This window comes from Trachurus japonicus, chromosome 17 (genome assembly GCF_045865225.1).
Source record: "Trachurus japonicus isolate A0001 chromosome 17, Traja_1.0".
Classification (NCBI taxonomy): domain Eukaryota; kingdom Metazoa; phylum Chordata; class Actinopteri; order Carangiformes; family Carangidae; genus Trachurus; species Trachurus japonicus.
In genome coordinates, this window is record NC_140923.1 from 14371936 (window position 1) to 14388152 (window position 16217).

Sequence of the window (16217 nt, forward strand, 5' to 3'; positions counted from 1 at the left end):
GTTATTCTAAGTGGAAATAAAGAACATTTCTTACTGTGTCAAGGTCACAATAATTTCACTTTCTAAAGGATTTTAAGGTTTATCGGTGTCAAACCAAGTCTGACTGGTGATTATACTGAAGACCAGTTTTACAAGTGTAAAATCATGATGACATGCACACTTGATGAAAATTAGGAGCAATGATCAGGTGCCAAGTTGTAATGATTGTCAATGTCGGATCATGGTGAATGATGTGAATTAGTCTCTTTCATGTTTGGAGCAGACGAGAGGTCCTTATTTTATTGTTTGCAAGTTTTTAGTTTGCATAGACTGCCTCGTTCGACTTTTAATGCGTGATGTGAGACAGAATATGTCTGCCTTCTCTTTGAGACACAGCATTTAACGTCCCTTTTTTTTTTTAGCTTGTGAGCCAGAGCGTAGCGGATATTTTGGGTCATGAGTTTAATTGGGGGCACGGTTGACGGATGGAGTCAAGGAAGATTATTGGTGTATCTGTGTTGACAGACATGACAGTATGCAAAAAATTATATTTAAAACATTATAAAACAGAATAATAAAAGTGAACTCCTGGATGATGACAGAGAAGGTTTCTATAAGCCAAAAGGAGGAGAACTGTGTGTCAAGGTTGTTGCACTCGTTCTGCCTCGTGTTGTGTGGGAGAATGAGACAGAAATGTACAAAGAAAGAGAACGACAGAGAATCACAGGTATAATAGGAGGAAAAGATTGTGATTGCATGACGTCACTGGATCAGGGGACCACAACTGTCACTCTCCGACTCCACATTCAGCCTCAGCTAAATCACTGTGCATTCAGGCAGCTTTCCATAGATATATTTGCCGCATTATCTAGAAGTGTCCAGCAGCACAATCATCTAAATGCACCATGAGACGACTGGTGGGAGAAAAGCATGAAAAGAGGAACAGTATTCGAGCCAATAAATACAACTGGAGACCTTGGTTCGGTTCTACAAAACATATACTTTTAATGCTCCTTTAGAGTCTATTATATCTACATTTGCCATTCAAGCAGTAATAATAGTTTGGTATGGTGTGATTGAGACAAATCCTTTCTTTCAGAGAGCCATCTGAAGCTCACAGGTCCACACAGTTAGAGAGCCAGAGAGGTTAAAGAAGAACGCGGTTGTCGATAAAAGTCAGTACCGAGCAAAAGCTCAGCTGTTTCCCAAATTACCTTAATCATGGCGTTTTCCCTGAGAAGGGGGGGGATCATCAATCATTTGTTGCTGATCGATCTGTGCTGACTGAATGGAAGTTCAGGTTGTAGCCTACATAGTTTAACAGTAGAAAAGCTGCAGGACTATTGTTTTATCTTCTGTATCTAACATAATACACACTCATCACCTGCAGAATTCAGCAGGTGATGAGTGTGTGTTTTATGTCTTAAAGGGATAGTTCACCCGAAATTCAAATTTCACTCATTATCTACTCACCCTCATGTCGACTAAGGGCTGGGAGAAGTTTCAGAGTCCTCCGTGGCTTCTCTGAGTTACAGTGAAGCTTCGTGCAGCACTGCATGTCCATATGACGGTTGCGAACGGGGCTCAATTTTCTTCGTCCAAAAAGACACACCAAAAAACATCCAAATACCTCCATACTGCTCGTCTGTAATGTCCCTCTTGTACTGAAGCCCCGACATGAGAAATTGTTCCGAAAAAAATTTAATAAGTCTATATTTTTAGCTTGTTTGTAGTGGAAGCTCCCAGTAAATTTTTTTCGGAACAATTTCTCATTTCGGGGCTTCAATACAAGAGGGACATTACAGACAAGCACTATGGAGGTATTTGGATGTTTTTTGGTGTCTTTTTGGACGAAGAAAATTGAGCTCTGTTCGCTACCGTCATATGGACATGCAGTGCTGCGCCGAGCCCCCCTGTAACTCAGAGAAGGCACGGAGGACTCTGAAACTTCTCCCAGCCCTTAGTCCACATGAGGGTGAGTAGATAATGAAATTAGAATTTTGGGTGAACTATCCCTTTAAAAGCTTTTGTGTTGTTTTGAAAATGTTTCTTCAGTTTTTATGTGACCCGGAACCAGTCACATAAGAAAGGGGCAGCAGGTTTATAACCATAACCCAGTAATGTCTTCTGTCAACAAAATAGGGTGGCTCTGCTGAGGCATCCCTCTGTGATCCACTCAGCTCCTGCCCCGAACCTTCAGAGAAGTGTCTTTTGAAGTCTGAGGGATGTGTGGGCTCATAGAAGGAATTGCTGATCAAGTGTGCTTTTAAAGTGCGGCGACTGCGTGCAGCAGCCTCAGCCTGCATCGTCTTCCTGACTCTAACGTGTCTGTCTGTGTGAGCTCTTGTCTCCACAGAGGCTGCAGGAGCCGCCCCCCTTGAGAAATATCGAGCAAATACTCCTCACACCCACACACCAGTTATTCAATCGTGCTACAGTACATACAAAATGTTGCTCGTGAAACTCACAAACACACCAATGAAATACGCTGCTGGCTAAAACTTTCACTGTTCACGCTTTAGCTCTGGAGTCAGTCAACAGGCGAGGAATAACTTCTGTCCTTTGGTAATTGGTACGGTGGCCCTAAAGAGCCAAACACACTGCAACTTACTGTAAGCTGTGGTGTAAAAGCAAATTACATGTTTTTCTTTTCACTTGTCATTTCTTTCTTGTAAAGCAATTTGTAATGCATGAACGGAGCGATACAATAAAGTTTATTATTACTATTATTATTAAAAGCATTGATTAACAAGTGCCTTCTAGCATGTCCATCATTTTCTTTCCTTCTAGATTATTTTTTTGCCTCAATTTTTCAATGGCAAGAGAGAGAAAAGTCAGGGAGAGAGACAAAGAGAGAGGATCGATGAGGATGTTTTCTGAATTTGCAGGGTGTTTGTCATTGCATGTGTTTTCTGAAGTTGCAGTAGCCACTGAGCTCTCGGGGCACACCCACCGTAGATTTGAAGCAAATTGATCACAGAAGGAGCTGTGTAAAAATAAAAAGGTAATTTATGGACTAATTACTTTCATTTCTTAAATCAATGTTAATATATTTCTTAGGATTGTGAACACTTCTCTTTGTCGCCGTCTTCCTCAGCTGTGCTCTGTACAGTACATGCTCCAACTCTAGACACTCGGTCATTTGCATTTAGAGTGCATACTATAGATAAAAAAAAAAATACAGCCTCAAAATGAAGTCACTTGGGACTTAATGGAAGAAGATGAAGTTCTGCTGGTGTGTAAGACTTGTGCGGCAAAGAAAAAGAGGGACAGTGAGAGAAAGTTTCTGGAGTTGGTATGTGTAAAAGACATCTCAGTGTAACTTTAGAGTAAGCTGATACCTATACTGCTGTTGCGTGTATGTGTGGGCTTGTGTGTGTGTGTGTGGGCCCTCGGGGGACCGAAACAAGCTCGCCCTAATCAATAGTAGAATTGACTCATCATTAGTTTGCCATTCTAGCACCCTTGCTGTTGTGAATACCAACTTCCCCGCAGACCTCTGTGTGTTTATCATTTATCATGGCACTCTGTCAACATCCTCACAAGTTTGACTCAGAAAAGACTCCGGTGTCGTCAATTTAATGTTTCTCCCACAGCGTCTCATCAGCGACGGACCAGGAACACACACACACACACACACACACACACACACACACATACAAAAAAACTGAAAATCCTACGACGCAGACTGCATTTGCATTCGCCATAAATCTCAAGCCAAGGTGCTGTGGTGATATAGTGAGCCATTAGAGATATGACAAATACATTCATTAGCCTCCTCACCGCACCTCAGCTCCATGCTGTTACTCCCCTGGGGCAGAAATGTGAATAACTTTGTTGCTGCCTCTAAAGCCAGTGGTATCGACCCCGGGGGGGAAATAGAGGGGAAAAGACGATTGAGAAGGATGGATGGATCGACATAGCTGAACTTCAAGTGCTATTCTTGGCCTATTGATTATGATTATGAAAGATGTCAGACATGGCGGGGGTTGTTTTGCCTTGGCTACAGGTCACAGGAATAAAGACAGAACGGGCGTGAAGACTTTTCAAATGCTGATCTCAAAGCTTCGATGTCTGCACCGTGCAGCAGTTTGCACATTGACTTTTCAGTGAAGAAGTTGAAGCAGAATAATTCATCTTTACTCTTCGTGGGTCTACAAAAGTTGCCTTTGCTATTTAAAAAAAGTGTGCTTCACAATAAAGCTGGAGAAATGGTATGTGTTCTTCTATGAGTCGTTAGCTCAGTGCTGATGACTCAGTCCCATCTCTTGGGAAAAATCATCAAATGGAAGTAAATGGAAAATTTGAACACAAGAGATGGGATGGTGGAGCGGGCTACCCGATCTCACATCTTTTTGAGGAATCTTTTCAAATATGACATCTACGACTTTAAAATTCAGTTTCACACTTCCACAAAAGTCAAACTGAACAAAAAAAGTGTTGCTCTGTTTCATGCTCTAACATACTGTATCTGCTCTGTGAATCAAATTCCCTTCTTCTGAACAAAAAAAAGGCTGAAATTCTGATTTTTTATATTTTTTGGGGGGTTCATGATGGCTCATATTGATGACTAATAGGTAGGCCATTGTTATTCTAAAAGACACAATGGAGCTTTTTCAGTGGATATTGATTTAGCCATAATTGCAGCACTGTGCAAAAGTTTTCAGGAGCTTCAGGTGTTTGCATTGTTGTCCATCAGTGAGGCATCTGACTGATCCTGAAAAACACAGGCCCCAGAGCCATGAGGAGGAGCTGTTTGAGCAACAAGAACAAGGAGTCCTGCAACATGTGGTCTGGAGCCCACAGAGCCCTGATCTCAACCTCATGGAGTCGGTCTGAGATTACATGCAGAGACACTGAGATTGAATAGATTCATGCTGTTTGTGGCACAAGCTGGTGACGGCATTGTTTTTCACTTTTACAGCCTCGAATCTTTGCACCTAATGGATATTGTGCTGCTTATTTCATTGCTTATTTGTAGTTTTAATTGAGAGGGTTGTATCTATATTTAATTTGCCTGTATTAAATTTCATATTGCAACATTTCACCACACATTATTTCATTTTACTGTCAGTTAATTATGTTGTCAAAATCAATATGAATATGACCCACTCACCTTGCACAGGCGACTCTGCATTTATTTCTCCATGGATAACTTGATTCTGCAAAGTCAATCAGATCTTTTCAATTTAAACCAAACAAACAAGAAGAAATAAACTTATTTTAAATTAAATAAACAGATGCAACAACTTTTTACAACGACTATTTTAAATTAAATAAACAGATGCAACAACTTTTTACAATGACCACTTTATTGTGCCTGCTAAGTGACAAACATGAACTCACATCTTGCACCTTCACCTTATCAAACACACCTCTAAAACAATCATTCACAGGGTAAAACAAACGTGTGCTGCTGGTGACTCAGCCTGCAGGCCAGTAGCTGCTCAACCACAGCAGATTAAACCGCTCGCCAGTTTACCTCCAATTATCACTTGGGTTCCTCTTTGATGCTGATGTGGTCTTTAATCTTCCAACAAAGACACTGTTGGCCAGTGCCTTGAAAGCTACAGGTGCAAATTTGCTAAACTTTTCCTCTCGTTGTTCCCCATGTCGATGTTGAGCTTTCCAACTGCTATCAATCAAAGCCACACAACAACAACACACCCCTCCAGCCTCTGAGACAAAAAGATCAGGAGGAGAGAAGCCTTTTATTCCTCTTAGAAATAAAAAACCTTGATGGCTAATTATATGAACAAGGTTTAAGATTAAAGGGAAATCTTAATCATTACTCTCCGACAATATTTTCTCCCAATATTTTGCACACATTTCTCTCCACATCTTTCATATTCTTCTTGTCATACAGTATATGATATATTTTTTTGAAAACTTTGGGATCCTCAACAGAATTTAAACTACAGCTCTGCAGGTTTGAAGAATGCTAGATAAGATTGTAATGACGGATTCACCTGGGAGCCGCTGCTGCTTCTGAGTTGGACTGTAAACACTAAAAAAAATGGACAGCGGATGCAAAGCAGTGTAAACAAATAACTACTACATCACTATACCTTTGATGGGACATTACAAAGCCTGCACATCAAGACAGTGATAATTAGGAGACCAGATTAACTATGTAATATAAAAGTCCTTTTGCAGTGCATTGTCCAAACAGATTGTAGTTTTGAAAGATCAACTCAAGTATTTCTACTGAAGCAGTAGAGCCAAGTCTTACTGTTTGATAGACAACCACTTTTTAACTACTGTTCCTGAACATTTGATTAAATCCAACATATCTGCAAAAATCTGCACTATATCAACTATAATCGTTTTTTTTTAAAGAATGTGTTGTCACCTGACACAATTTGAAATGTCCTGATATTGTAAGCCCTATTTAACGCATCAGGAAATGCTAAATAGATTGGCTGAACCACAGAGGCAATTCTGGAAAGTGAACTATGAATAGCTTCTTTTTAAAAAGGTCAGTCATGCCTCGTTTACAGAACATAATTGAATCATTTGCTCGGAGAATACATACAGTTCTCTTATGAATGTCTAATTTATTTGATTTCAGGCCATTAAAAAGGAGAAAGTCAGAAGAACAAGTTCCATTAAACTGAAAATGTAAATTCACAGTGCTACGGGCTCACATCACACAGTAATGTGACTGCAGCTTTTGAGACTATACAGTTAAACACAATCCATGACTGCTGTTCATAGAGATATCTCATGTACACACCCACAGCCTGCTTCAATTTGTACTAATGTAAAAGCAGGCAGACAGATTTTCCCCAGCTCACCTGCTGCAGGTGATCCCATCCCCACTGTTAGCCCATTAATGTCAAAGACAATAAGGACGGCTGTCTGCAGTCACACATATTGCAGCTTATTGCAGGTCACTGTCAGCTTTTTGCCAGGACATAGAAAATGATTTCCCTGGTTACATTAATAATGCTATAGCAGTGACAAAAACAAACCATATGCTTGGATTGCCCTGTTAATTCACACTTGGTTAAAGTTTGGCAAACTGAGAAAATAGCTATCAAATCTATATAAAGCTGGAACCATGAGGTAATTATCTTAGCTCAGCACACAGACTGTAAACAGCAAGCAAAAGAAAAAAATATGTCTAATACCTAAAATAACTGTGCATAATATAGGTTCTATTCATATAAATCAGAGGTGATAAAGTTTTATTCTGTGATCCTCCTTAGCAAAAGAGACTTTTCAACAGAGAGCCAAGATAGCTGCTGCACCCTCTGTCCAGTCTAATCAAAGCTGTAGCTCCATAGCACACAACAAAGTGAAAAGTCACATATTGAAATCAGCAACTACTCCTTTGAATTATGCTCAACAGAGCTCAAGCAGTTAAAGCGCCAAATGATTAAAGACAACCATATCAATACGAAAGTATCTGCAAACACAAACAATGTACAATCAGGTTCACAAGTCTTGATCTTAAGTTACCGATAGATTCTGCTATAAAAAATAAAAAACATAAAGAAATTTTCCTGCTCGGGTTTATTTCCATGTATTTCATCTAGTGAAATGTATTGGTGTCTGTTTACGCTTACTTCAATACAACAATAACTTCCCCAACTGATTCAGGGTTTTTGAGTTTGAAAAGAAATCAACTATATAAAACGAAAGTAGAGTGAGTGACCATGAAAACGTGTGATTCTATGCTTGTGTGTGAGTACATCCCCAGCAATGATTGTAAGTGATTTAATAAAAGCTCCATATTTCTTTTATCATGCTCTCTCCCTCTCTCTCTCTCTCACCCTCACAACCTTGGGAGCTCTTTCCTTGAGAGAACACATCCAATCTCCTTTTACAATACCCACACCAAGGCTTTGCCAGTCCTTGGCACAGATCAATCTCTGAGGCTTGAGCAGTGGAAAGTTAATCTGGAAGACGGGGCCTGTTCGTCTATATGCCTCGACATGCACAGCTGTCAGTCAAAGATCCCCGCGTGTGCACCTGTCCTGACAGCAGCAGCAGCTAACATCCCGCTTGGCCCTCCCAAGACCCGATGACCCTCATCTCCTTATCGTCTGCCGAGCCCATTAAATATTCAGGAGAAAAGAAAACCAGGATGGTGATAAATATCTGCGACTTCTACTCTGCTGTAGGTTTCACATTTATATTGTATAGACATTTAACTGACACCACACACCCTGAGCAAATTTTAAAGCATGTACTATGGAGCATGAAATAGGTGCTACTACTGTATATGATATTCTTTAGTTCCTTTTTGTGATCTCTCTTCATTTGAAATATGCGGTGTGTCTGTGAGTAAAACAAAAAAAATCCAATCCACAGACCAGCACCAGTTACTGTTTAGTCTGTTGTTATGTGTCGGCAGGTCTCTGGGGTCAGACGCCACATTAGTGCACATAAATCAATGTTAAAAGCAATCAATACCACTGTGCGGCACTGCAAAGTTCAAAGCCATGATGATGTGCTGTGACAATGCTGTCACCACATGATGATGCAAGAGAAATGCAATGAATAACAATTACACAAGTATCACACAATGAAGACATTGTTACGTGGTTTAACTTACTGAAAATATTAAAGGGATAGTTCAACATTTTGGCAAATTGGCCCATTGCCATAATCGCTATAGTAATAGCAGTAGGTTTGTTACCTTTAATTGTCGGTGTAAGCTATTTTTAGAACGGCGGAGCGAAGCGGCAGGCTGCTCAGGGCTATGCTATGGACGCTAAGGGAATTTCTTGGTTTCCCTCATCAAACTCATCAAATACACAACCCAACAACTCAAAAATGCTGTTGTGGACAAGTTGTGACCTGCACATTCACCACGCTATGAGATAATAACGGAACGTTACGAGACGGAGCTGTTTTAGACGTAAATTCATGCAAAACCGCTGATGCGCGTTGCGTTCAGTGACAGTTTTTCAGCAAGCAGACTCTGTATTTACCCTGTATTTACCTCGAAAAAGGCTCAGTTTCGGGGCGTCGCGTGGCGTAGTGGTTAGAGCGGGCGCCCCATGTATAGAGGCACAGTCCTCGCTGCGGTCGGCCCCGGTTCGAGTCCCGCGTCGGGCGCCATTTGCTGCATGTCATCCCCCCTCTCTCTGCCTCCCCATTTCCTGTCTGTCTCAACTGTACTATCTATAAAGGCATAAAAGCCCAAAAAATATACTTTAAAAAAAAAAAAGAAAAAGGCTCAGTTTCGTAACGTTCCATTATTATCTCATAGCGTGGTGAATGTGCAGGTCACAACTTGTCCATGAGAGCGTTTTGGAGTTTTGGGATTTTGTATTAGATGAGTTTGATGAGGGAAACCAAGAAATTCCCTTAGCGTCCATAGCGTAGCCCTGAGCAGCCTGCTGCTTCGCTCCGCCGTTCTAAAAATAGCTTACACGGACAAATAAAGTTAACGAACCTACTGCTATGACTATAGCGATTATGGCAATGGGCCAATTTGCCAAAATGTTGAACTATCCCTTTAAACATACCAATACTGTACCAGTACTTTACACCAACTTAAGGATTTTGTGTTATTTGAAGCTTTAAAGCTGACATTCTCATCTCTATGCAAATTAAAGAGTATGAGCTTTAATACAAATAAGCGCTTTATAATTTGATGTAAAGACAATGTGACATGTAACAACTGAAAAATCCAAAGAACCAATTCATAATTTGGGTAAATTTACAACAACATATTAAATATAATGTAGTTTCTTTACTTTCTTGCTATATGAAAATATTTTAACAGTTATAGTCTCTTGTTTGAGAGAGCTATCAGCTCAAACTGGTGAAAGCAGCAACAACAACTGAGCAGAACAACAAACAAGTGAATTATATTAAGTGACTGGATGTTTTCATGGCGGTGTCAGGTGCGAGCAGAACGTCACGTTGTAAATCCGTAGCCAAACTGAAGCCAATAAAAAGGATGGATCCCCGTAACCTGAGTCAGTACAGAGTCAACAAGTCTGGGCTGTGACAGGTTTATTGAGCCCATTCATTCAGGGAGAGGAACCCTTAGCTGCTGTGCACACAGATAAGGGATGATTGCAGAGGAGTGCAGCCAAATACAGAAATGCAAACCTGAGAACAAGTGACATTCAAAATGAACACGGTCGGTGAGAAGCGGCGGCGGCGTGAAGGACAAAGATCTCACACTATCTTCGTATCTAAGCCCTCTGCTTCTGTTCCCACCCATTGACAGAAACGTCAGAAGTTATGGTCTCACAAAAAAAAAAAACTAAAATAAATTCAGCACAAGGAAGCGCAAGTTATCCCTCTTCCTCTATTTTATCCTCCTCCATGAAACATCCACAAATCTCAGATGGTAATTCTCGCCTTGGGGGCGCAGCAATTTGGTCTGGTGTGGACAGCACAGAAGTTACAGTAACTTTGATCATCTGAAACAGCTTGGAGGGATGTGACATTTTCTCTGCTTACAAGTACATGTTTTTTTTTTTTTTTTTGTCAATAATTGCTGTTGGAGGAATTACAGAGGGTTGTTGTGGAGAAATGAGAGGAGGTGTTGTACAGAATCTACAGAAATGTTGCTGCTGTTCTGTATCTTTTAATGTGTGTTGTGTGCTCCTATTTGTTACAGCATGTCTGAAACTTTGAAGACCGACTAGTGAGCCGATTTCAAACTGTGGTGACTCATGCATTAAAAGTTAGAAACCATTTGCTCCGTGAGGGATACAACTGTCTCCAACTGTTATAATTCAGTTAAAGTGGGATCCGTGCAGAATTTTGGTGCCGACATTTATAATCAAATCATTGTTAATACAAAGTGGATTGGCCTGTGGTGTTTACAAACAGATATAGACAAAGCATTACAATGTAAAAGCAGCATTACTATTTCCAGAGGTGGTTGTCAAACTTGCTTGGGAAAGACAGTTTGAGTTAATGCTAAGACCGAACCACTGACGAAGAATATTTTGTAGAGAACCAAGATAAGAGATACCCTCTACTCTGAATTTAGGATTTTCAGAGCATAATCAGAAAAAAATGCAAAAAAGCTGGACTGAAAGCCACAAAAAATACTATTTAAAGGTAGAGTAGGGAACTTCTTAGAGAAGACAGAAAACAATCATCCTCATACCATGGTGTTTCCCTACCTATCTAAGGCAAGGGCGAGCTGCCTGGGTGATTTTTGCCACCACCTTTGTTGAAACGTGTATTCGTGCATGGGAGAACCGTTCAGATGTAGTGTCTTTTGAGTGCACAACTCCATTACTTCACTGTAGACACATGTCACAAAGGAGGCAGAAAATCCCAGGCCATGTCCGTTCTGATGATACAAGTCAGCAGTGTAAAACACAAGCATATGGGAGCCTCCTTTCAGATTTAATAGAGGGCGTGGCAATATAGTAATCCTATCAAGATGTGCCCCCCCTACTGTAAAGGCTATTGCAAACTTGATCTAAAAAAAAAAAACCCAGGGAAAAGCCTGCATACAAATGAAAATTTGTATGGTAGTTATTCAGATACAGCGTACATAGATTCAGCACAATTGATTTTATCTAGTCTATAACTGATAACATCTTAGTACCACACCTGTTGGATGTATGTTTAGAAAAGCCGGATGTAACAGGAGGGATGACAACTCTTTGATTTGAAGTCTGTGTATGTTCAAAGTGGGATGCCTTCCATCCTGTCCTCAGTGTCAGGTATTTTTCACGAGTTGAGTGGCAAACAACCGCAACAACTAATGTTTGTGATGAGAACTTAGTTGACAGTCATTCGGGTTTGTTTTGTCTTTGTGATTGAGTATTTATAGACTTGTCAACTGATAGACACTGAAATGTGACAGATTTTTTTCTATACAGTAGAGCTAAATGATTGTAAGGAGGAAAAAAAGGATTTGTCTCTTCATGGCCTTAAAGGCGAACTATGCAATTCCAGTTACTTTTCCGCCGTTTTTCTAACCCTCCTCCAGAACATGTGCATTTGTTTTTAACTAAGACGGCGAGAAAGCAATCAATGGAGCGGTGGTTAACGTCATTTATTATTGACACGTTACAATGTGTATATGTAGTCTTATCTTTCATAAACAAGAGATTATGGGGCGCATTTTGTGTTGTGGTGCCGCCGAGACGAGAGCTGGGATATCAGGTCGGAGGCCAAGAGACTCCTCCATTCTCCCTGTTACAAGTTACAAGTCATTTATTTAACCATCTCAATTACTCTGAAGCTGTTTAATTAAGGTAAAACTGTAGCATAGTTAAAGCAGAAGTAAGCGATATTTTTGTGTTAAAGCAGATATCAGTGGCACGGCCATTTCGGCTAATGCTGTGTTCAAGGCAGGCTTTTGAAACCGTAAGTTACAGCTTCAAGTCACAACTACGACTTGGTAGCGTTCCAGGTAACCCGTAGCTCGTGTTTTTACCGTCCTGTTGTCTGTGAAAGTTCCCTATAACGGCCACTCGTAACTTCCGACCCGTGAACTCGTACCAGATCGAACTGGTATGACTTCACAGGAAGGAAAAACACAAAGTACGAGTTTCCTTGAACGCACCATGAGTTAGCAGCCCCCGCCCTTGTCAGGCATCAATTGGTCCTCGTGCTACGTCACCACATTCACGCGCATCCCTTGGCTGCACACACAGCCCTTCATGCCGTTCTCTCCCCTCATTGGATAACACTTGTATCCCACAAGGAAAATTTTCTCCTCGGGTTACAGCAGAGCAGAGTGACGGAGAGACTCGTGTTTAGGCTGAAATACTTCATGTAAGTGATTGCTGACGGAAAATAGGACTATTTAGGACTTATATTAACAAAAACATTCCACTGATATCTGCTTTAATATAAGTCTTAAATAGTTATATCTTCCGACAGCAATCACTTACATAGAGTGTTTGGACCGAAACACGGGTCTGTCAGTCACTCTGCTCTGCTCTGAGCCGAGGAGAAAACTTTTCTTGTATCCTACAAGTTTTATCCAATGAGGAGAGAGAACGGCATGAAGGGCTGTGTGTGCAGCCAAGGGATGTGCGTGAATGTGGTGATGTAGGGACAAGGACGGGGGCTGCTAACTCCATCGGCTGACAAGACGTTATGGTGCGTTCAAGGCAGCCCGTAACTCGTGTTTTTCCGACCTGTGAAGTCGTACCAGTTCGATCTGGTACGAGTTCACGGGTCGGAAGTTACGAGTGGCCGTTATAGTGACTTTCACAGGTAAAACAGGTCGGAAAAACACGAGTGGGTTGCCTGGTACGCTACAAAGTCGTAAGTCGTGACTTGAAGCTGTAATTTACGGTTTCAAAAGCCTGCCTGGAACGCAGCATTAGCCAAAACAACCGGATCGCTTACTTCTGCTTTAATGAAAAATGTAAAAGCCAAAACCATAAATAAGATGAGCTATTGACAGTTACTGGGCCTCGTGCCCACACAATACAGTGCAACCTTCTCTATTTGCGAGTTACACAATAGAAAAGACTTCAAAATACAATTTTCTCTTTTAAATTACCACTTACATGCTTTTATGTAAACTCTATTCTGTAATTTCTCTGTTAGAGGCAACTCCATGCACTCCACCTTTATAGATACTAAAAACTGTAATAAATGTTCAAATTTATTAGGATTTTACTACCAAAAACAACATTATACTGAACCCGAATCAGTCCATTCTCATTCTAAAGGCAACAGTATCATTTGCTAAAGTATTACAGCAATCACAATAAAATTTCCACTTTTACTCAGGCCCCTGATAGAGACTAAATCTTGTCTTGTTATAGTCCTGCTTTAAATGTAAAGTCTAAGTGTTCTCTTCCGCCAATAGCAGTTAACTTTAATGACTTCAATCACCACAGTTGACTTGTTTTAGAGACATCAGTCTGCAGCTCTATCTTGAGCTCAAACTGTTTTCCACTGCCCTCGAACGTGCCTCGGTTGCATAAGAAAACACCTGACACAATCGAAACTGAATTGATGTTTTCTTTTCTCACCCAAGGTGGAAATTGGCACGGGAACTGAAAAACTGCTTTTGAAAAAACAACAACAACAAAAAACTATTGAATGTCAATTTTTCTGTTTGTCCCCCCCCCCCATTTTTCCCCCCCTACATCCATATCAAAGTGGAAATATCTCCCTGCTTTTATTACACTTCTGTGTTTCCTGTCTCTTGTGGTTGTGTAAAATCCGGCAAAGAAATGCGTGAATATGATCTTAACAAACACAATTTGATTTTTTTAAGGTGACACGGCTTGATCTCCCACGCTTTTAAAGCATTATTTCCCAGCTGTCAGGATGATTTGTAGGCTCACATGTTATCGTTTATTATCATACACAGACTTTGTAATTCAGCTCAAACTCAGAAACTCCTTTCTTCCGTTCCGTCCTGGCAAAGCTGAGCTGACAGCTAAAGTCATCCACATTTTTAGTCAACAGATGTTAATGCTTATGCTGTAATAATGATAAATAAAGGTTTCCGGTGGACGGCATCAAATGGACCACAGTAATTACATTTTGGTGATGGGTTGGCTTGCAGCTGGAAAGTTGCAGCGAGCGTTACAGTAAATGCTGCCTCTGTTTCAATTCTGTAGACTGCTTCACAAGTCAGCAGCCTAATTTGGGTCTGGTTTTATTTCCTGTTACGGTGTTTGTTAATATCAAAAGCTGACAGGAAATAAAATGAAACCCCAAGCTGTTACCTAGCAACACAAATCCAATGAACGGGGAACGGGATTATCCTTAATGTTAACACCCCATCACTGTTCAGTTTTGTTGTTGTTGTCGGCTTTGAACTTGTCACTAGCTTCCTCTTTAAATGTTTAACTCAATTGATTTCATTTGCTGTGCATCACATTCTGTTATTGCATCTATGACATGCTGTATTATATTAGATGACAACCACAGTACCATACCCATAACATCTAACTACACAGATTTGCTAATTCATGCACAAGCAGAATTAATGTTGACGTGTGCAATCGCAGGTGTTAACACTACAAGAGGTTTTTTTTTTTTCCAGTGATGACACATCAGTAGGCTTCTTTATGTGAGGGCTTCTCAGGAAACCAGCTGCCTTATTAAAGAATTATGAATAAAATTGTAAAAATTAATTAAATTAGAGTACATAATATCCACTTTGGTTCAATATTTGTGGGTGGTGGTGTGAGTTTTGATTAATACTAGCAGCCGGATGACATTATAAGTGTTACAGCCTCACGGTGCATGGGCCCCATTGTGCTGCTTCAAGACTTGGCACTAATGAGACATTTAAAAAAAAAAAAAAAGGACACTCTGAGAAATATGAAGTGGCTCCGGTGCAGAATTGTGTTTGAGATGTAGTGGATCAGTGATTTTAAGTGGGAAAACATGGGAGTAACCACAGATTCTCAAGAACATGGTGTTTTTTTCTTTTTGTTATGTTTTTTTTCTTGCCTATGCTGTGCTGTCTCATTTCTATGTGGATCCACACAGAAAACTCTCTGTTCTCTGTATCAGTGAGAAGGGGAAAAACTCAACTGAATAAGAGTGTGTTGAACAAAAGCAATCACTTGAATAAAGAAGTGAAACACGAGTGAATATGAGTGTGCTCCACTGAATCGAGTAGACTAATAATAGAAAAAAATGTTGGCCAGTGGCGGAGTCAGTGGGTTGGCAGGGTTGCGGTTCAGAGCGCTCTTGCTTGAAGGAGATGGTACTCTACCATGTTACAGTATTGGTTTCATCTCCTTTAGAGATTCACCACAACTCTGGCATCTGCTGTGCGACTGTCACACTTGTACCATGCTTGAAGGTTTTTATTAATTCAAGAATTCAGTGCTGCACGATGCTGACAGAGGCGTACGACTTGATGCATAGTAGACTTGTAGTTTGTAGTGTATTTTCTACCTCCTCTTTTGTAAGTAATGTAACCTGAGGGTTACTTTTGTGGTTCAGTATATAATCTGAAGTATATAATCCACTTTAAATTCTTTACTTTTATCTTTAGAAATGTCTTTCATCTCCAGGTGTGTCCTTTATCTGCCTGAAGGTAAATGACTGGTATAATATGAAACAAGGCTTTGTTTAGACTAAACACTGATGTTTACGTTAGGTCACTTTTGCTGGACATTGGTATTTGGTCTGTTTTATCTATGCTTTAGTTAGCCTAAAGGGGTAACTGATTGGTCAAAATGTTACTGTAAATACCAGAGGGTAATTTAGACATGTTAGGTTTTGTCTTAGTTTGTGACCATCCTGGTCACCTACATTCTTCTGTTTAGAGAGGTGGAGTTTTAGAGTATATAAGGTCTGGACTTTTG